Source organism: Lycorma delicatula, chromosome 1 (genome assembly GCF_047948215.1).
Source record: "Lycorma delicatula isolate Av1 chromosome 1, ASM4794821v1, whole genome shotgun sequence".
NCBI lineage: Eukaryota > Metazoa > Arthropoda > Insecta > Hemiptera > Fulgoridae > Lycorma > Lycorma delicatula.
Genome location: NC_134455.1, coordinates 213,826,532 through 213,849,511, shown reverse-complemented (window position 1 = coordinate 213,849,511; position 22,980 = coordinate 213,826,532). Strand labels below are relative to the sequence as shown.

The window sequence follows — 22,980 nt, the reverse complement described above, 5'->3', positions numbered from 1 at the left end:
TAACCATGATATAAAATTAAGTACTGAGATTATTATTAATAATAATATTGAAGTTACTTTATCAATAATCAACAAAATAACATAATTAGTATACAAAATAACAGTATTTTAATTATACTTGCTTAAAGATTAAAAGAAATAATTTTTAAATAATTAACAAATTTAGACAAGTTAAAAATTGGCATAATTAAAATTAAATATATGTTTAGCAAATGAATATGCTACAACATTTTAATTAAAATAACGTATAAGGATTTTAAGAGGTCTTACACCACAATATTAAAAATAACATTAAAAAAATCTACTACAGAAAGGTAGTTATGTAAATTTAGACAGTAAAAATATTTATATTAGTTTTAATTACTGACTACAACAAATTTTAACTTATGATTTTCAAAAACAGTCTATTAATGTAACTGAAATCATGGTTTCTAATACTAAGTGACTTGTATGAAATTGTAAAACTGTTACACTGAAAACATGATTCTATATAAAAGTTCTCAAAAAAGTGCAAAAAAAATAAATTAAAAAACAAACCAATAAACAGATATTAAATTGATTAAGTTTTTCATAATGAATTATTTGTAATTTTAATATATTTAGGAATATTTTTGCACAAAACATGATATGCACATACTTGTATATATACACCCCATTTTAAGGAAAATATTAAATTAATATTAGAGAAGAATATTGAGAATATTAATATAAATTAATATTATCCTTTTTAAGATATTAAATTAATATTAGAGAAGAAAGAAGAAAAAAATTAAAAGAAAATGTGCATATAATTTTTTGTTGCTAATAAATACATTCAGGATATAGCAAAAAAGTCAACATCGAAAGCCGAATAGTGTGCTATTTGTAGTAACGTTGCACTACAGATTACACAATACTTATTCACAATGTGTGCAATAATAATAATATTTGCATAAAAAAATTATTATCAAAAATCATTTATTTAAATGACTGATATTAATAATTGATATAATAATAATTATTGAAACGTTATGATGTAATAATAATTGAAATAATTGATACTGCTTAATTATTTGCATTACATAATTAAACAATTTTCATAAAATTTACAAGAAATAAATTCCAATTGCAATTATAGGAAAGAAATTAGGAAAAAAAACACTTCATTTAGAGTAAACAACACTATATTGGAATAAACAAAATTATTACAGTCAATGTCATGTTAGGAGGGTCAAAAGTTATTTAAAAAATGGATCTTCTAATGTATGAAGATTTATGTTTTAAATCTCAATGAAGTAATAATCTTTTACAGCATAATCAGACCAAAACGATCAGTTGAAATATTGTTCTTCTAATGGGACATTTTTTTATTTATATTAATAAAAAAAACTGTTTTTAAATGCACTTCCACAGTGTTATGTACAAACCCTCAGAAAATTGTTTATTAATAACTGTGAACAAATCTTTATCAAAAATGAATATAAAAATAACTTGCAATTTCTAATTTACCCAACATACATGGGCATGAACATAATAAGATTTATTTTATTTTTTTGCTTTTTTGTGGAGGTTACAACATTATGTTTTTTTACATGTTATCAGAACGATGTTGACAACAGTATTATGCCAATTATTCTATTCTCTACTGCTTCTTTGTAGTGAAAAAATTTAAAGGGTTCAAACTGTCACAAAAAAAACCTCTTTTTATGTTGAAAGCTTCCATGAGTCAGCAGTGTTTTTTTTAATCCAAACTGGTATCTTTCGTCTACACTTTTGAAGAAAAATAATTAATTGATACTGAAGAGGAAATTAGTATCTAAAGAAATTAGCTGCCTAATGGTCATCAAAAGCTGCCTAATGGTATACATTTGAAGCCTGTTGTGTTAATTACAATTACTAAGAAAAAATCATTGTGCAACTAAAACTAATAAAATTTTGCTAAAGGTGGAAATGTGGTCATTTTAAGTCTGTTTTAGCCAGTACAAGAAGCAGTGATTTTATACAACCAATGTTATCTACCTCATGCTGAAATTTTAATTTCACAATACTTAATTTTTTTTTTATTCGCTTAGTTATTCCGAAGTAATACAGAGTGTCCCATGTAAAACGCAACCCAATCTTATATTGGTAGGTATTGAAATAATAAAAAGGCACGTGTAAATGTAAATGTCATTTTTATTATTACCATCCATTACCTTACATTTAAGAGTAAATGTTGGAAGTGGCCGCCATCTTCTTGAATACAAGCTTCAATTCTTTTTACAGCATTTCTTGTAACTTTTTTCAAAGTTTGTGGCTGGATATTTAATACAGCTTGTTCAATATTGACTTGCAATTGAGCAAGTGTTCGTGGTTTGTTGCTGTAGGCTTTTTCTTTGAGGTAACCCCATAGAAAAAAATCTGCCGCAGTCAAATCTGGAGATCTTGATGGCTACAAGCCTCGACCGATAACACGATTACCAAAGAATTCCTCAACGAAATCAGAAGTTGAACCTGCATAGTGCGATATCGCACCGTCATGTTGTAGCCAGCAGTGTCTGTCTTCCTCTTCCAAGAGTGCGATGAACTGAAATAAGATATCCTGATATCGTTCTGCATTAATGGTGTACTCTAAAAAAATAGGACCGATTATTTTCTTCTGGGATATCGTGCACCACACGCCCAACTTCTGCGGGTGTAATTGTTTTTCGTGATAAATGTGGGAATTTTCAGCACTCTAAATTCTACTGTTTTGGCTGTTTACGTAGCCATCCAAATGAAACCGTGCTTCATCTGTGAAAAATAACGAATCCATAACATTAATTCCCTCACGCAGAAATCGACGGAACCATTGACTATATTGTAGCTGTTTTTCTTTGTCGGGCTGAAGAAGTTGATGAACCGTTTGAATGCGATAAGGTCGTAATTGTAATTTTTTGGTCGCCTGATGAACAGTTGATTTAGACGAATTAATTTCAGCAGACAAACGTCTGATCGATTTATTTGGCGAGGCTAGTAATCGGTCTTTGAGTTCAGTGACTGTATCTGTATTCAACACTGATGCAGATCTTTTGTGTTTCTTGTTATTAACAGAACCAGTCTCTCTAAATTTTGCAACTAACCTTAATACTGATGTTTTGTTAGGAGCTGATTTATCTGGGTACTTGTGGCGAAACAAATCTTGCACTGCAACCACTTTTTTCATACTGAAGTACAACTCAACAATGAAAACACCATCTTGTCTCTAGCAATACACTGAACGTTATGATTGCATTGTTGTTACTATTGGTAGTGTTCTACTGAACATTGAACCTGTTCTACTGCATCACCGCAATGTTCAGATGTTGGACGAGTCCATTTCAGTAACGAGTAGGGGAGTAAGCTTGACTTTTGAAATTTCATGGATGAGTGATTGATGGGTTGCATTTTATATGGGACACCCTATATTATCTAGGTTAAAGCAATTTAAATGGACTGAAGCTATTCTGCTACTTTATTATTACTACTTAATTATTTGCATAGACATGGATTGTTGTGAGTCTCGCAAAGAAATAAAAATAATTTTAGTAATGTTCTAAAAGTGAAAATAGAGAAAAAAGTTCACATACATGGGTCCAGATACACTTCATTTTTGAGTTATAGCTTGTGAAAAATAAATGAAATTCTTGGAACTTAAATTTGAAGTTTTTTATAGAGTTTATGACCTGAAAAACTGAATAAAGCAGATCTCAGATCTTTTAAGTTTGATGTATAATAACTTTGTTAAATTTTAATAAAATGAAAACAGAATGAAATATAGCAAAAAGAATACTTTTATAACAATTTTAAAATGAAACAAAAATCATTTCAATATCAGAAGATATCTAGAAACAGAATCAATTAAAAATAAATTAATAAAAAAAAATTACAAACTTACTATTATATTAATTGTTAAAAATACTTCAAAATACTTTTACTGTTCACAGATTATGCTGCTTGATTTAACATTTTGGGATGGCTCTTCCATTTATAAAGATTTTTTGGTATAATTTCAACAGCACTGAAGATTCTTGTCACAAATTTTTTTCTAGTAACTTTTTGTTATTTACTGACAACTTCAATTGACTCCAAAGTTACTGGTAACATTGATATTAGATAGGTGACCTATGAGACACGTTAATTCATCCATTTCACCTGATCCAGTTGTTCGTAAATGTGATACTCAAATATTCCTAACTTACTGACAAAAATGAGGAAAGCCACGCCTGATCGTATAAAAAAAAACAATTCTTCTCTTGTTAATAGTGGAAAGTTTTCTAAGAAGTGGCAAATTATTTTCTTAGGGAATTTAAGTAACCATTTTCCTTAAGGCGATCTTCAAGAAAAAATGGCCCAATAATAAAAATACAAACAAAATGAAAAAATTAAACAAGACGTCAATTTGATAGCATTATTTAAATTTATTGCGTTATTTTAAAAACAGAAAAAACATAATTTCATTAGACAGAAATAGTTTTGATTAAATAAATTGAAAAATTTGTTATTTTGCTGACAAGCGAAATCCGTGTATGCATTTGAATAGTTTTGAATGTTTTCAAAAGTGAAGAAAGTTAGCGCTTTAGTATAATTTCTATAAATACCTCTTCAGTTTTCAAACTGAAAACATATTCTGATGATTATGCAAAGATATAATTCTGTTTAGGGTTATTATAATGGAAGTAGGCTAGTTGTACATCTTAGATATCAAGGATTCCAAAATCCAATAACCTTTTTTTCAGTATTTATGCACAACTGGATTATTTCCCATCATGTTCATATTCTGTTAAATGCCAAGAAGGTCATATCAATTAGGAAGAGAACGTAATCCTAATAAGTAATCAGGGCTCATTACTGGATGAATTTAAAATTGGAAACGTTATTCATCACGCATTAGAGTATTACTTTGCAAAGAAAATCTATATGTTTACTGCTTGTAGGAGGAGGCTCAAAATGTACTGCCTGGAAGCATTCCACTGCATCTAAATTTTTGTCATCGGCTTAGATAATCTGTTCAAGAAATGGAATTACAATTCGCAAAAAAATAATGGAGATTCAAAAATCTACATGACAGCAGAAAATAAATTTCAACATAGATCTTACATTAATGTGAGGTGTAGGCAGTTATCTTAAGTATTATTGACAAACGCATTATTGAACCTTTTATTTCTGAAGAGGCCTTACAGGAAAAGGGTACTTACAAGAAGCTGCACTACTAACAAGACAAAAAATGATTTTTCAGTACAAATCACGACGTGGCTCTTCTCATGTTTTTCAATCAGTTAGTAATAAATTGAATAAATTTACTGACAGCTGGATCAGCCTTCTAGGTCACCTACCTAACGTCTATGTACCTATGTATCTTTGGGCCTATATGCTTATTGTGCCTGTGTGTCTTTGGGGTCGTATGAAATCGTTAGTATACAAACAAAAAGTAACTAGAATTTTCATCAGGGTGGAAATTACACAAAACAATCTTGATTAGGAGTCACTAATTTTAAATCGAGCGGAATAATGTGCAAATCCATGAAGAGCATTTTTAACAATTAATACTTTTTAATTTACACCATTTTAATAATATGAGTAAACTCATATAGGTATGAGTTTAAAAATTGGATTTATTCTTGTTTTAGTTTAAATTTATAATATAGTATTTTTCTGCCGCATTTCAGTCTGTTTTGTTTTGAATAAATCAATTTTTTTTTAAACTATTGGTACATTTTCTCAGAATTAAATTTTCTACAAATTTTGTTGCAAATCTTATTTGTTTAATGGAAATTTAACAAAGTCTTAACTTTTAAGGTTTAACTCTTATAAGGTCTTATAAGGTCAGGCATTAAATAATGTTTGCAACATCAATTTTTTGTACTTTACAATAATTTTCTAAAAACTTACAAGCGATGTACTTTATTAAAGTTTTCGTGTCACAAACTATATGAAACAATCAAATCCCAAAATTCAAATTCCAAGAATTTCAGTATCACTTCATTTTTACCCTTGAAGCACAATCAGAGTAAAATTTTTCACAAGCTGTAACTCAAAAGTAAAGTGTATCTGTATCCATGCTTATATGAACTTTTTTTTATTTTCATTTGTAGAGCGTGCCCAGAAATTCTTTTTATTTCTTCATGAGACACCTTGTATTTTTTTCAATATTTCGACAACATTTGATCTTTTACAATTTTAACAGTATCACAAACGGTAAAATATGTTATATATTGAAATAATATTCAATATCCTGACTTCTCTTGACTAGTTTACATATGTTATGCAAATATGAAATCGGCTTATGGGCTTTCCTGCATAACGGCTGTACTTTAACAGGGCATTAAGATAATGCCAGTAAAACGCAAAGATGAAACTGATATGAAGGTTGTTCACAAAGTTGCAAACTGCAAGTGATGCCAGATTGATAACACTATAATGTCATCCGTCTTAATCTACAAAAAAAGATTAAGAAAATGGGATCAGACAAAAACTACTATCATGGCTTCACTAAATCCACTAAAATAAGTTGAATTTAAAACTTTCAAAAACGTGCAGGTTTTATAATCAGGCTATCTTAGATATGTCAATCTGGGATGAAACTTTCAATCGAACGTAATAAAATATCCATTAATCGTTCGATCGAGTTTGCAACTATTCCGCCAGTTATCTTAATCTCTCCGGAGTTATTCTCTCCGGTATTTTCTCGGTATTCTCTCAGAGAGAACGCTACGAAGCTCTTGAGAGAATATCGGTCACGATATTCTCTCATACTACTATTAAAGTTTAACCGTACTATTAATGTTACCGACGTCCCATTAGTCTTAGCCACTCTTTTCGTTCTTTTTAATAACTACCAGTCTTAATTTTCCTATAACATACTTTTCGGAAGTACCGAGTACCGCAATCACTATTCACGGGTAACCAGTAGCGATATTATTTTATTACAATTTTTATGAGTCGATTTAAAAAAAAAAACTTAAAAAATCCTAAAAACACAAATTTAAACACCATCCAAGAAATGTTAATAGAATTCCTAAACGAACCGTTTTTACAACTTCATTACCTCATATTTAAATTATCCGCAAGATATCGAAATATTTATTATTAAAATTACTAGCTATTAATTCACAAATTGTTCCATGTTATTTCCGATACTGCTCCGACCATATTCATTATTAAAATTTTGGATTACTACAACCGACTTGAAAAGTAAAACGTTTAGTTAAATAAAACACTCACTTTTCTCGACCCAAAGAAACAACAAAGAAGATTATTTGACGGAAAGTAAATCGATAAACAAACTACTAAAGAAGGATATATTGACATCGTAACAAGCGGTATCCTAAATCAGGCATGATTCATGAAGAATACACAGACTGGAGAGCAGAGGAGGTATTTTGAGAGCGAAAGCGAGATTCTTGACCTGACCGGTGACTCAGACCACTATTCTTGGAACGGGACTCGGGCCTTCCCCCGAACAAAACTCACATTTAATTTAAAACTGCAACGATCATTCAAAACCACATTTCCCAATTATTAACACTCAAGCACAGTTTAATCTAAATTATTACGTAACATAATTATTTTTTCCATAACTAAATGAAATAACTTTTTTTTACATGTTCAAGCAAAATTAGTAATTTGTTTACGTAGGTCTTGCACGAATTGTCGGTAAATAACTAGGTGTAATTTTTCTTGTGTAAACTGTATGCTAAAAAAAACATTCGAAATAATAATCATTCAAAAAATTTCCAATCGCACGTTCACTTTTAGCTTTACAAATTTAATAATTAATATACGTAACAAAAACTAGTTTGGACGATCCGGTTACCGGTACAAACTCGGAAACAACAAAATCGTCTTTCAACACTCTTATAGGTCAATAGAGAATCTCCACCAGCGTATAAGAGTACAGTTAACTTCGTTACCTGTAACAGGCCTAGGGATACAGCAATAAAGGAAAAGTTACGAAGAAGTTTTGCTTTTTCAAGTTCAATGGATTTTTCTCAATACAACACAAATCGAGGTTTTTAGGCGAAAAGGAATTCAATATTTTTGTTTACGCAAATTCTTTTTACTTTCACGAGAACACTTTTTGTACATTTAAAAACCTTCACAACTGACTTTCCAAAATTTTAAATAAATCGGTTTGGAAATTTTCTTGTAACGAAACGGTGTCTTTTGACATAGATTGAATACTTTTTTGGGGGGAAAGAGTTACGAGAACAGTATCTAAGAATGGAATAAAGAAAAGCCCGATTTAATACTAGCGGATGATTGAACAAAAACCGATCCACCGTTCTCCAGCTGCCGAAAAATTAATTTTCAGGTTTTGATATCAGTTAATAATACTGGAGTACATTAAATGTTTTAAACGTATAATTTATAAAGCAGGAAATCTTTGGAACATTTGTACATGCGTAGTTAACTTTTAGTTTGTGCGATTTTAGAATTGTATGCAGTAAAAAATAATGTAATGTTCACTTCAGGTTAAAAGCCTTAAAGCCTTTAGGACTAAATTACATCTCTTGCAATAGTTTTAAAAGTCAACGATCCTCACACGAATACGCTCACGTACATTTGTTTATTCGGTAACAGAATATTTCTATTACCTTTCACTTCCTTACAGGTGTTTTAAATAATTATTCTACTCATTTAATAATGAAAAAAACATTCATGGTAAACGTAGGTCAGGCTGCAGGGTTGACTAGAAGTATGTAATTTAAAGACAATAACTAAATAAAAATAAATAATTATTAATTATTTGCAAGTATTAATACTCATATCGGAGGAAACCACGTCTAATTAATACGCGTAAATAAAAACCTGTACTTATTTATCCTATGATCCTTTAAGCGATATCGAGAAAGAACATAGAAAACTCAAAGCATTTTTGGAGGCTAGTTCGACGGTAATCGTTATAAAACAAAACGATCGACAATTTTATCTTTGTTAACGGAACTGGAATCTTTTAAATAGTTTTCCACGGTAAGATTTACCTAAAAAATTCCACCGGATAAAAAATATAGTGAATCCTCTATAACATTAAGAGCCGCTTAAAATACCCTAACTTAAATAATCAAACTGCTGTTACCATTTACACTTAATGGTCAATCAATCAATACTGTAGAGTGATCGTTAGCTTAGAAAGTACTCCCGATCTATAATCTTTTTTTTTGGTAGAGTCCTTTTTTGGTCGTTACAAATTTTTTATACCGTATTCGGAATGCATTTTATAAAAACAACATAAAAATTACAGATCGTAAAATTAAAAAAAAAACCTTATAGGATACATTTATTTAAACTAGGGAAAGGAGAGTTTTTATATGCCTCTAATGAAACGTTCTTTATTTATTTTAAAATCCATTTAGTACGTAACGGATTTCAGTAAACAACTTCCTGGAACAAGAATTTTAAACATCCTTGGCTTGAATTATTTTTAATATTTTATTAAATATTCCACCGCTGTTAGAAGAGCTTTTTTAAAGATTCACACGCTCAGAATGGACTTCGGCAAAACTTTGGTAAAATAATTTTCAAAAAGAATTCTTATACTCGTATTTATTATAAACATAATATTAAAAACAGCTTACCGATACATTATTTGATTTCCTCAAATGTTTTCGGCTCTTCTGACATCTTCAGGATCAATTTATAATAGTATACAATATATAAAAAATATAAAATTCACAAGATAAAATTAGAGACATGAAAACTGATCGTCTTAAGATAAAAATTTTGTAAATGTTAAAAGTCATAAGTTAAATTAAGATAATTACGTCCGATTTGTAAGAGTGTCACAACTGTTACTTTTTTTATATTTAAAAAAAAAATCAAAATTAAATTATTATAAATTCCTCCTCAAGATGGCAGAATACCGAAAACGTTTTGAGGAAATTAAATATTATACTGATAAGCTGTTTTTAATATTATATTTATACTAATTATATTTTACCAACGGTGCCATGTTTGAACAACTTAATTCTTATATTATACGAGTGTTAAATTTCAAACACCGATTTTAAATTCATTCATTAAAATCAATATTAAAATGATTTTTACTTTTTAAATTTGTAATCCATTTTCAGTCTAGTGAATAAAGCAAAATAAGTACTTTACGGAACAACTATTAATTATTAAATATATAAATAGACAAAATCAGAAATAGAGGATGGAAACGTTTAACATCGCCTGGATAATAACACAAATGACTCAACTTTGACGAGTTAAGATAAAAAAAAATTTTACTTATGTCACTGTATGTCTTTTTTAATTATTTTATGGATTTTATATAATTATAAATCATACATTTATTATTTTATAAAATACACAATGACATGCCGTATCATTTAAATCTGTAATTAATAAAACAATATAGAAAAGAACAGGCTTGAATTTTCTTTTTTACACAGGTTACATAGTTAAAACGCCTCAAACTCGAGTTTTTTTTTTTTAGCAAAGGAAAGTTCATCACTGTAAGAGAATCGTAATAACTTTAAAAAAAGAATTAAAAAGGACGATAAAAAAAATTAAGATAATATTTATTACAAAAATACTAATAATAATCATCAGAAATAATAATATTATATTAAGATTTGTGAAAAAGATATTAAAATCTGAAAAGTATTTAAAAAATAATACAATTATAGACTAATATAGCGAAAGGTCAATATAATCTGCAACTAAAAACTGAAATAAACTTTTTTATAGTCTTAGACGAAAGATGAAATTCAGGACTTTTATTTAATAACAAACAGATTCGCCAAAATAAAAAGAGAAAATCTTTTTCCTTAAATTAGATATTAAACGATTGCTGTTTTATATTCTTTTATTAGATTCTTATTTTTCAAGTTAAAAACGAAAATAAAATATGCTTTCACACAGGGGTTAAAAAGTGATAATATTTAAATAATCAACTCAGTTATACTAAATGGAACAGAGTAAAAAAAAAGTGAAATATAAATTCCGAGAAATATAAAAAGTTTATAATAAATAAATTCTTACGAAATTTTCGGTTAACGTAATCAATAACCTATTTCACGCACCTTCACCGCCATATAATCCTCATAAAAAAGAAAAATTGAATATACCAGATCTGTAAATAAAGTAATGAGACTAGTTTTTTGGCAGCCAAAGTGGCAACACTGTAAAGTTACTAGTAAATATATGGCTATATGAACAGCTGATTTTTATTAGTATTAATATCTTTAGTCTATTGTTGACACGTAAGACGTAAACGAACTTTTCATGAAACGAGTTTTTGTTGCGCGTTACAAAAATCAATGATACTAATTATGAGCAATGTTGTGCGATTAAGTTTTGTGTTAAACTCAGTGAGAATGCTACTGAAACTTTTTAAAAATTGAAAAGGGCGTATGGAGATGACGCTCTGTCACGAGCCTCAGTTTTTAGGTAGTTTAAAGCATTTTCAGATGGCCGGCAATCAGTTGCGGACGATCCACACTCTGGAAGACCGATAACATCAAAAAGTGATGACAATGTAGAGCGAATCAGAGTCTTGGAACGTTACGACCGGCGATTAACTGTCAGAATGATTGCAGAACAATTGAATTTGTTGAACCACACCATAGTCCATCAAATTTTTGACAAACGAATTGGACATGAAAAAAATTTGTGCAAGATTGATATCAAAAAACCTCATTGTTGAACAGAAAAACAAGAGTGGAAGTGTGCCGCGATCTTCTAGGGTGAACTGAAACTGATCTAAAAAATATTATTGCTGGTGATGAATCTTGGATATTTGAGTACGACCCAGAAACAAAACGCCAGAGTAAGGCGTGGCACACTTCAAACTCACCACGTCCCAAAAAAACCAAAAATTTGCAAATCAAAAATTAAAACCATGCTAATTTGTTTTTTCGATAGTAATGGCATTGTCCATAAGGAGTTTTTGCCTGCACGATAGACTGTAAATCAATATGTTTACCGAGAAATTTTTGAAAAACTGCGGAAAAGGGTTGCTCGCGTGAGACCCAGCTATCAAAGGCAACTGGATGTTCCTTCATGACCTTGTCAAACTGCACTCTCAATTGAAGTTTTTGGCAAAGAAATACATTCCTGTAGTTCCTCAACCACCTTATTCTTTTGACTTGAGTCCCTGCGACTTTTTCGTGCCCCCGGACTTTAAAAAAAACACTTCAAAGGGCACCATCTTGAAACAGTAGAAAATATAAAAAATGTAACCGACCATCTGAAGGATATTCCGGTTTCTGCTATGAAGAGTGGGAAAACCGTTTGAATCGTTGCACAGCTCCCCAAGGGAACTATTTCAAAGGTAGAATCCATGCATAATTGGATTGTAAATAAAATTTTTTTCTGAACCAGTCTCATTATTTTATTTACAGACCTCGTATCAAACAAAAAAGCAATGGCCGTTAATTATTTACTTATTTAATGACTATTTTTACTGCTGTACTAAACGATAAGCAGGAGTGGTGTTGCAACACCGCACGGAGAGTACGGTATTTTCTGTTGCACAAGAAAAATTTTTATCTCGATTCGTCGCACTGTAATTGTCGTGTTCAAGCACGAAAAGCATCTACTGAAGAAAAATTAAGTTTAAAATTCCGTTGTAACTTATAATTATTAGTGAAAGGTGATAATTATTAACATTTTTTATAAAGTGGCATTAGAAAATATTGAACATTTTATATTTTTCTCCTTTTAACTATCAAAACTACTCTTCATACAAGATATTCGGCAAACCTTAAAAAAACGTAATGCGTGTGAAATATGTATGGAAAAAATTGTTCTGCTTAATAAATTTGTGCAGAAAAATCTTTTTTATTACGAAATGAAGCTAATTTTTGTAGCTGGATAGTAGTTCAAAACAGAACAATAACGTAAAAACTAACTGTTACTGCAGTAGTATAACTATTTTTTATTAACAAATGTGATTCATGTACAGTTAAATTTTTTATTACAACGATATACTATGTTAAGACACAGATATTAATAACCAAGGGTTTAATAACCCCATGCTGCAATTACTATAATAAATCATATAACATTAAGTACCTTTTAAAATTCGATTGAAAAAAAATGCATTATTTTTTGCTAAAAAAATTTCATCTAACGACTTTTTAAAAATAAACATTTCATTAAAACCTTCAAACAAAGAAAGTATAATTTACATAAAACATAACAGATTGATTTGTTTTTATACTGTATTCTAATCTTAAAATTTTATTCTATTAAGAAAATGCACAAGCTAAAGGTTTTTTGCAAAGTTATTTTATATCGCCTGTAATTGGACAAAATATTTTTAATCACATTTTTATTTACAAATAAAATTTCCTTTAATGGCCATTATTACGTCGTAAAAGAAAATATACATTATATATGGCTGTAACACACATTATATAGTTCATATTACGCAAACAAATGCCCAATAACCGAAAGTTGTTGATCCATGATGCAAAATGAATTATAAAAAAGATAAAATATTAGTTAATAGGCCATATTTAATCGGTAAACAGTCGAGACGCGTTAAAAAATAATCGTAAGAATATATTTTTGGCTACTACTCGAAGAAAGTACGGTACTGTTTTCGGTCGCTCGGTGTGATTGGGGGTTGAAATTGAATTTTCTTTACAAAAGGCATAAGGAGAACGAAAATACAATTCATTTAAAATGGAATTTCCTTTATAAACATAAACTAGCTCCCGTCGCAGCTTCTCCCTCGCTATATGGCTACTTGCGTTCTCCGTAGCAGTAAATCTTTTTATTTAATGTTTACTAGTTAACCGGAGGCAGGTGCAGCCAGTCTCACACGTACAGTAATGGTGACAGTGACTGTAGTAGTTGATGCACAGCGCCGTATACTTTCGCATCCTTAAAAAAATCGTAATTAAAAAACCCTAAAATGGTTTTTAAATATTTATCTGAAGAGTATTTGAAAGCCCAAATCTACTGAATATCTCGTTTACTACGGTCGGGATTGGGAAAATTTATAATATTGTTCAAAAACGTTTTTCATTTCTTCATCCCATTTCAAAAATCTAGAAATTGGTTTATTGACATGAAGATTATACTCACCAAAAATCTGGTTGATTTCTTCATTTCTTACAGAGAAATTAAAAAAATAATAGGGTTATAAAAAAAAATCAATTTTAAACCTTGAAACTCAAAAAATCTAGAAATCACACAGCGATAGATCTCCTGCTGGTTCTTTTGAAACCTTTCTACATAAACTATCAGAAACTCGTTTTAAATTTCCTAATAAATTCAATGCCATAGTGTGTGGTCATTTTAATTTCTAGACAATTCTAGTCTTGTCACAAATTACCTCAGTTGAAGTTAGAGCTGGATTATCTCCCAGTCAGCTAGAATTACAAATACCTCTTACTTGTAATGACAATATTTTTACAAATTGCCTGAAGATAATCTTTCATCCTTCTGTGCAGATTATGGTATTTCAGATGACATCAAATTTTAGTAAAATCATTTATTAATGAAGACATGCGATGAGACAGTGACTACTTTTAAAAGGGCAAACAATAAATATTCAATAAGAAATTTGGCAACCTTAACGTCAGAAACAAATTGGGAAAATAGAATAAACTTAGTTTTGATGAAAAATTAACTTTTTATATAATTTTCAAAAGGCTTCTTTCTAATTTCTACTTTAGTAAAAAGAAACAGTTTAAATAAAAAGAAAAACTGGATTTCTTATACAATTATAAACACTAGCTCTGTAGTAAGGAATCTGTATAAAACATCTTAATAAAATTTGTCGGATAACTTCCAAATTATAAATGATTTTATGATATAGTTATTCTTAATGACAAACAGTTACATTACAATCTACTATCTAATGCAAACAATAAACCTAAAACAATGCTGCAAAAAACTTTAATAAATTCCTTCTAATTTAAATAAAAATAATATTGATCCATTTCAAACATAGCTTGAATATTTTGTTGACAATTCAGTATTTTTATTTCTCGCTTACACCCAAGAAATTGAAACTTATTTTAAGTATAAAAAAAAGAAAATACTCAGCGGGTAATGATGAAATTCTTGGCAGTTTAAAATATGTTGTAGATGCTTATTAATTTTAGTAAGTAAAATTAATAATTCATCAATTTATTAATTTGGCATATGTTTGCATGAACTTTTTTTCCTTATTTCTAGCTCTAGAATCAGTTCCCAAAAGTACTTTCCTTTCTTCCTGAATCAAACTGAATATCATCTGTAAGGTTCTCTCAAAAGCCAGAACAATTTTTCTAGATATAAAAACAGGCTATCAGATCATAGTTTGTGAGACCTATTATGTATAAATCATGTACACTGATATTAAGAAAAATTAATAATGTTAATTTACCCATGGGTTTATATTTATGAATGTATAAGATGGCCAAAAAAAATTTTACATTCTTAATAAATAACAATACCTACCTTTATCAAACTAGACAAGGTTTTTGGTTTTCTGTAACCAAACACAATACTTTGACTAATGAAAAAGGGTCTTACTTTGCTTCTATTGTCCGTTCAAATAAATTACTGAACTTTAAAGAATCATCCCCCAATTTATTTAAAATACAATTAAAATGTCTTTTAAAACTTAGTAGAAAAATTTGCTCAAATAATTTTCATTAATACCTTCTGAAATATGATTTATTTTGTAATTATTTTTTATATTTATGCCTACAAGCATCCATGATGATGATGAGGTAGTGTGTATACGAAGAAATTGATGAAGCAATTAAACACATAAAAGGAGATGAAAAATAGTTGGAGATTGGAATGCAAGCACTGGAAAAGTTAAGGAAGGAAATATAGTGGGTAAATACAGGCTGGGCAAAAGGAATGAAAGAGGAAACCGACTTATAGAGTTTTGCACGAAGTATAATTTAGTAATTGCCAAAGACCAGTTTAAAATTCATAATAGAAGAATATACACTGGAAAAAACCAGGTGATACTGCAAGGTATCAGATAGATTATATCATGGTTAAACAAAGATTTAGAAATTAACTTGTCAACTGCAAAACTTACCCTGGAGCAGAAATTGATAGCGACCATAATTTAGTGTTAATGGAATGTAGACTGGGGTTTAAAAACCTGAACAAAAGGTGTCAGATGATTTGGTGGAATTTAGAGAAGCTTGAGGAAGAGGAGGTAAAGAAGATTTTTGAGGGGGACGTCACAAGAGTTCCAAGTAGAAAATGTAGAAGAATGGGAGAATGTTAAAAAAGAAATTCTTAAAACAGCAGAAGCGAACTTAGGCGAAACAAAGAGAACTGCTAGAAAACCTTGGATTTCAGATGATATATTGCAGCTGATGGATCAATGTAGAAAATATAAGAATGCTAGTGATGAAGAAAGAAAAAGGAACTATTGACAATTAAGAAACACTATAAAAAGGAAGTGCAAACTAGCGAAAGAAGAGTGGATTAAAGAAAAGTGTTCAGAAGTGCAAAGAGAAATAAACATTGGTAAAATAGATGGAACATACAGGAAAGTTAAGGAAAATTTTAGGGTACATAAATTAAAATCTAATAATGTGTTGAACAAAAATGGTATATAGATATATAATATGAAAGGCCAAGTCGATAAGTGGGTGGATTATATTGAAGAGTTATACGGAGGAAATGAGTTAGAAAATGGTGTTATAGAAGAAGAAGAGGAAGTCGAAGAGGATGAAGGGGGAGAAACAATACCGAGATCTGAATTTAACAGAGCATTAAAGGATTTGAATGGCAGAAAGGCTCCTGGAATAGAAGGAATACAAGTGATTGATAGATTATACAAATTGTGTGTAATATTTATGAAAAAGAGGAAGTTCCATCAAAAAGAGTATTATAATCATGATACCAAAGAAAGCAGGAGCAGATAAATGTTTAGAATACAGAACAATTAGCTTAAATAGCCATGCATCAAAAATCTTACTAGAATTCTGTACAAAAGAATTGAGAAGAGAGTGGAAGAAGTGTTAGGAGAAGACCAATTTGGCTTCAGGAAAAGTATAGGGACAAGGAAAGCAATTTTAGCACTCTGATTAATAATAGAAGGAAGATTAAAGAAAAACAAACCAATATACTTGGCATTTATAGACCTAGAAAAGGCATTCGATAACGTAGACTGGAATAAAATGTTCAGCATTTAAAAAAAATTAGGGTTCAAATACAGAGACAGAATAATTGCTAACATTTACAGGAACCAAACAGCAACAGTAATAATTGAAGAACATAAGAAAGGGAGTCCGACAAGGATGTTCCCTATCTCAGTTACTTTTTAATCTTTACATGGAACTAGCAGTTAATGATGTTAAAGAACATTTAGATTCGGAGTAACAGTACAAGGTGAAAAGATAAAGATGCTACGATTTGCTGATGATATAGTAATTCTAGCCGAGAATAAAAAGGATTTAGAATAAACAATGAACGGCATAGATGAAGTCCTACGCAAGAACTATCGCATGAAAATAAACGAGAACAAAATGAAAGTAATGAAATGTAGTAAAAATAACGAAGATGGACCACTGAACGTAAAAATAGGAAGATTATGTAGGTAGAAGAATTTTGTTATTTGGGAAGTAGAATTACTAAAGATAGATGAAGCAGGAGGAATATAAAATGGGAAAAACAAGCCTTCAGTAAGAAATATAATTTGTTTATATCAAAAATTAATTTAAACATCAGGAAAACGTTTTTGAAAGTATATGTTTGGAGCACAGCTTTATATGGAAGTGAAACTTGGACGATCGGAGCATCTGAGAAGAAAAGATTAGAAGCTTTTGAAATGTGGTGCTACAGGAGAATGTTAAAAATCAGATGGGTGGATAAAGTGGCAAATGAAGAGGTGTTGCGGAAAATCGATGAAGAAAGAAGCATTTGAAAAAATATAGTTCAAAGAAAAGACTTATGGGCCACATATTAAGGCATCCTGGAATAGTCGCTTTAATATTGGAGAGACAGGTAGAAGGAAAAATTGTGCAGGCAGACAACATTTGGAGTATGTAAAACAAATTGTTAGGGATGTAGAATGTAGGGGTATATAGAAATGAAACGACTAGCACTAGATAAGGAATCTTTCAAACCAGTCATTTGACTGAAGAAAAAAATATATATATATTGAGTTACATCAAAACAAACCATTTTTTTTTTTTTAATACATAAAAATATTAAAAATTTAAAAGTAAAAAAATTATATTAGCACTATATTATATTAGTTTGAAGCTTTAATCCAACAGTCACAAATCTGCAATGAGATATATCTTTAAGCCAAAAATGGCAATGATTTTGCCATTCTGTGTTAGGGAAACAAATTACATAGATTTATGAAAAAACAACAAATGAATTCATTAAAATAGTAAAAGCACACCATTATTAAAGGTATCATGCAATTTTTTACATCATTAATTAATAACTAAATTAACCACCTCATGAAATTATTTCACTTTTACTTTGTCAAATTTATTCTCAACTTCCTACTACCATGATAAATAATATATTTCCAAAATGATGAACTGTTAAAAATAGGGAACATAGCTCTCCTTAATGGGAACAGAGTTAATGTCCCATCACCTCATATAAATTATACTCAAGTTCATTAATTCAGGCATCGCCTGAGCTACATTTTTTTAATTGCCTTAATGTGATAAAAACATTGCTATAAAAGTATCAGTGCTCCGATTATTCTAACCAAAATAGTGATTTTTATTAAACACTAGCATTTACAAACACAGATTCATTACATTATAATATCATAAAATCATCCAATGTTTTTAGAATTTTTTTTATTGTTAGTGAATAATTTAAAATGGATTATTTATTATTAAATTTAACTTCAGTTTGCTAATAGAAATAGTTGAATAATAATTTGAAAAGTGGAATTTATTCACAAACTGTAAAATAAAAAACTCAATTCTGAAAACGTATCTTACAATAGGTATTGCACTGATACTTAAAAATTCTCAGTATTATGGCTCAAACATTGTTTACTATTTTCAATAAAACTTAATTTACTAATTTAGCCAGATGAATATTTTTAAGTCTACCAGGAAACGGTCAAAGTAAAAGTGGCCATTGTGCTGGACCATGTGTCTATATCCCACTCACTAAACTTTCCATTCAACCATTTCTTTACGTACCAAGAAGAATAGGCAAGTGTATCATCAATTCTTCAAGTTGGCTTAAAATCAGCAGTTGCATAACTAAATGTTCTAGAACTGCCTATACCTCTTCTTCAAGCAAGTGCTTAAAAATGTCTCTCCAGATGCTCCTTTCAATAAAAAAAATATGTGTACATCACCCCAAATAGCAAACCAAACATTAAAATTTTCAGCATAATGTGGTTTTCAATTATTTCTTGATTTTTACCATAATTCCAATGAAACTTCAGTTTCTTAGAAGTACATTTACTAGAAAACATGAATTTTTTGCAAAAGTTTTGGTTTTCTATAAACTGCAAGAATCTAATCTGTATTATGAATTTCCTAGGGAATCTTCAGCATAGATTTCCCTTATGTGAATGAATTTTTCCTCTTTTAGCGCCATGTGATTCAAGATTTCTCTTGAAAAGCACTCTGCTAACAAGCTAACGTAGATGAATACACTTTTACACTTATATTTGATTTTTATGCAGTGATATCATACTTCTCAGTCTGCCATAGAATATTCTAACTTCTCAAACTCAAAAATCCACTTGACTGTACTTTGCACAGATCTAGTTATACTACAGGGTGTCCCATATAAAACGCTTTAACCTAGATTACTTTAACCTATATTATCTAGGTTAAAATGCTTTAACCTAAATAATATAGGGTGTCCCGTATAAAACGCAACCCATCAATCACTCATCCATGAAATTTCAAAAGTCAAGCTTACTCTCCCCTACTCGTTACTGAAATGGACTCGTCCAACATCTGAACATCGCGGCGACGCAGTAGAACAAGTTCAATGTTCAGTAGAACACTACCGATAGTAACAACAATGCAATCATAACGTTCAGTGTATTGCTAGAGACAAGATGGTGTTTTCATTGTTGAGTCGTACTTCAGTACGAAATCAGTGGTTTGCAGTGCAAGATTTGTTTCTCCACAAGTACCCAGATAAACCAGCTCCTAACAAAACATCAGTATTAAGGTTAGTTGCAAAATTTAGAGAGACTGGTTCTGTTAATAACAAGTTACACAAAAGATCTACGTCAGTGTTGAATACAGATACAGTCACTGAAATCAAAGATCAATTACTCGCCTCGCCAAATAAATCAATCAGACGTTTGTCTGCTGAAATTAATTTGTCTAAATCAACAGTTCATCAGGCGACCAAACAATTACAATTACGACCTTATCGCATTCAAACGGTTCATCAACTTCTTCAGCCCGACAAAGAAAAACGGCTACAATATTGCCAGTGGTTTCGTCGATTTCTGCGTGAGGGAATTAATGTTATGGATTCGTTATTTTTCACAGATGAAGCACGGTTTCATTTGGATGGCTACGTAAACAGCCAAAACAGTAGAATTTAGAGTGCTGAAAATTCCCACGTTTATCACGAAAAACAATTACACCCGCAGAATTTGGGCGTGTGATGCGTGATATTGTGGAAGAAAATAATTGGTCCTATTTTTTTTTAATACACCATTAATGCAGAACGATATCAGGATATTTTATTTCAGTTCATTGCACTCTTGGAAGAGGAAGACAGACACTGCTGGCTACAACATGACAGTGCGACATCGCACTACGCAGGTTCAACTTCTGATTTCGTTGAGGAATTCTCTGGTAATCGTGTTATCGGTTGAGGCTTGTAACCACAAAGATCTCCAGATTTGACTGCAGTGGATTTTTTTCTATTGGGTTACCTCAAAGAAAAAGCCTACAGCAACAAACCACGAACACTTGAACAATTGAAAGTCAATATTGAACAAGCTGTATTAAATATCCAGCCACAAACTTTGAAAAAAGTTGCAAGAAATGCCGTAAAAAGAATTGAAGGTTGTATTCAAGAAGATGGCGGCCACTTCCAACATTTACTCTAAATATAAGATAATGGATGGTAATAATAAAAATTACATTTACATTTACACATTCCTTTTTATTATTTCAATACCTACCAATAGGTAATTGCGTTTTATATGGGACACCCTGTATATAGACGAATGCAATAAATGGAAATTGTTTCAGTTACTGTTATTTTTATTTTACTAATTTAACATCTGTTATAAAATATTTTTCTGCAAAATTATTATTTTAAGATAAAACAAAATATTAGCTACTTAGTTTCCAACACAGGCTTGCTACAAAAACAAAACAATTCACAATTTTTCTTTTAAACACAATTAAGTTTACTACCAACAAACAATAGAAAAATATTATAAAATTATAGAATAAGGGAAATATAGGGAGGATGTAAAAATTAAATTGATTACAAAACAAATCGTAAAGGAAATTTAAGTTAACATATTCATAAGAATACTGCTAAACAAGAATAATTTAATAATAAATGAAAAAAATTAATAATTCAATTTACCATTATCTGAAAGTGTGTAAATTTATTAAAATAACAGTATTTTTTAAAAGCTTTAAGAAGCCCAAATAAAGAAATCTCCACATTCATAATTCACATGTGCTTATAATTTTTTTTTCTGATAATACTAAAATTAAAGGATTTAATGTTTCTATGATATTACAATGTAATGAAATTTTATGGAACATCAGTAAATGCTTGTTTTTAATGGGCTTACATTTTGATTACAATTATCACAGCAATGACTTTTATATACCAATATTTTTGTCTTCAAGCAATAAAAATAATATAAAACTAAAGCACTAATCCCGTTTAAAATGTATATATTAAATGAACCATTTTTTAATGTGTAAAATATATGTCTCAATAACCATAATTACTCCATTACATTCAAAACTGAAATAAATCTGGGGCCTAAAATTTTATTTGAAATATGTAAAAATTGATGGGACATACACATAACATAAAGCATTAATGGATATTAAAAATTGTTCATCATAAAACATTAGTAAATCTGGAAATTACTTCCTCTCAGTTCAGAACATTTTTTTTTTAGAATTAAAAGAATAGTGGTGTTTTACTGAATAGTATATGAAAAATCATAATATACCATTGAAAACCACTACTTTTTGCAATTCTTAGTATCTTTAGATACTACAAAATACAAATTTCTTACTTTCTTCTATTGTATCATCCAGTATAGTAAAACATTTATTATCTGTTATAGTGTGTGAACAATACATAACTGAAATATTTTAGATTGTTAACTAGGAATCCTTATTAACAAGTATAAGTCAATATTAAATCATCATCATCATCATGTTTTACTAATGTTTCCCTTTATGCAGAAACTGATAGTACAGGAATGAAGTAAATTAAAAAAAAAAAAAAAATATTATTGTTCTTTTTTTATCCCCATCACAAAACAAAATTAAAAGGATTTTAATCAGAAAAAAGTTTTAATGTTGACTATCACTGTCAATAATTTACACAATTGCTAATCAGAACAACACAAAAAATGAATGAAATTAATCAAGACATTATCTAAATCAAATCCACTCAATCCACTAGTTCAGAAGACTGTTTATATGCACGTCTATAATTTTAATTCATTACTTTACAAATAATTTTTACTCACCATGAATTAACAAATTTTTCTTAAATAACAGAGAGGAAAGTTCACTTTTTATCCGTCATCAATTTATACACTACTTATTGCATTATTAACGTAGCTGAATACCATAAACATAATGTAATAGACATGAAAAATATTATCACTAAGTGATTTTTTTTTTTTTTTAAATGATAAATCAAGCCAAATGAAACTGTCTAGAAAGAAGTAAATTAAGTTCATACCCAGAAAATGCAACTAACCTACTGATGTATAATTTTTAACACCTATTTCCAAACCCTTAGAATCCAATTAAATTGTCAGAAGCAAAAAATATTATAAATGTTTTTCTTGAAATCACAAAGACGGTTACACCACACAAAATTTCAAAGAGATTATAGTTAATGAAAAAA

At 29.6% G+C, this 22,980-nt stretch overlaps 1 protein-coding gene across 2 annotated transcripts in view; it reads right to left on the bottom strand.

Moving 5' to 3' along the window:
* LOC142328259 (mitogen-activated protein kinase kinase kinase 7-like) overlaps nt 1-22,980 on the bottom strand; it is a 109,634-nt gene that overhangs the window by 47,798 nt on the left and 38,856 nt on the right. The gene's annotated exons all lie outside the window — the stretch shown is intronic.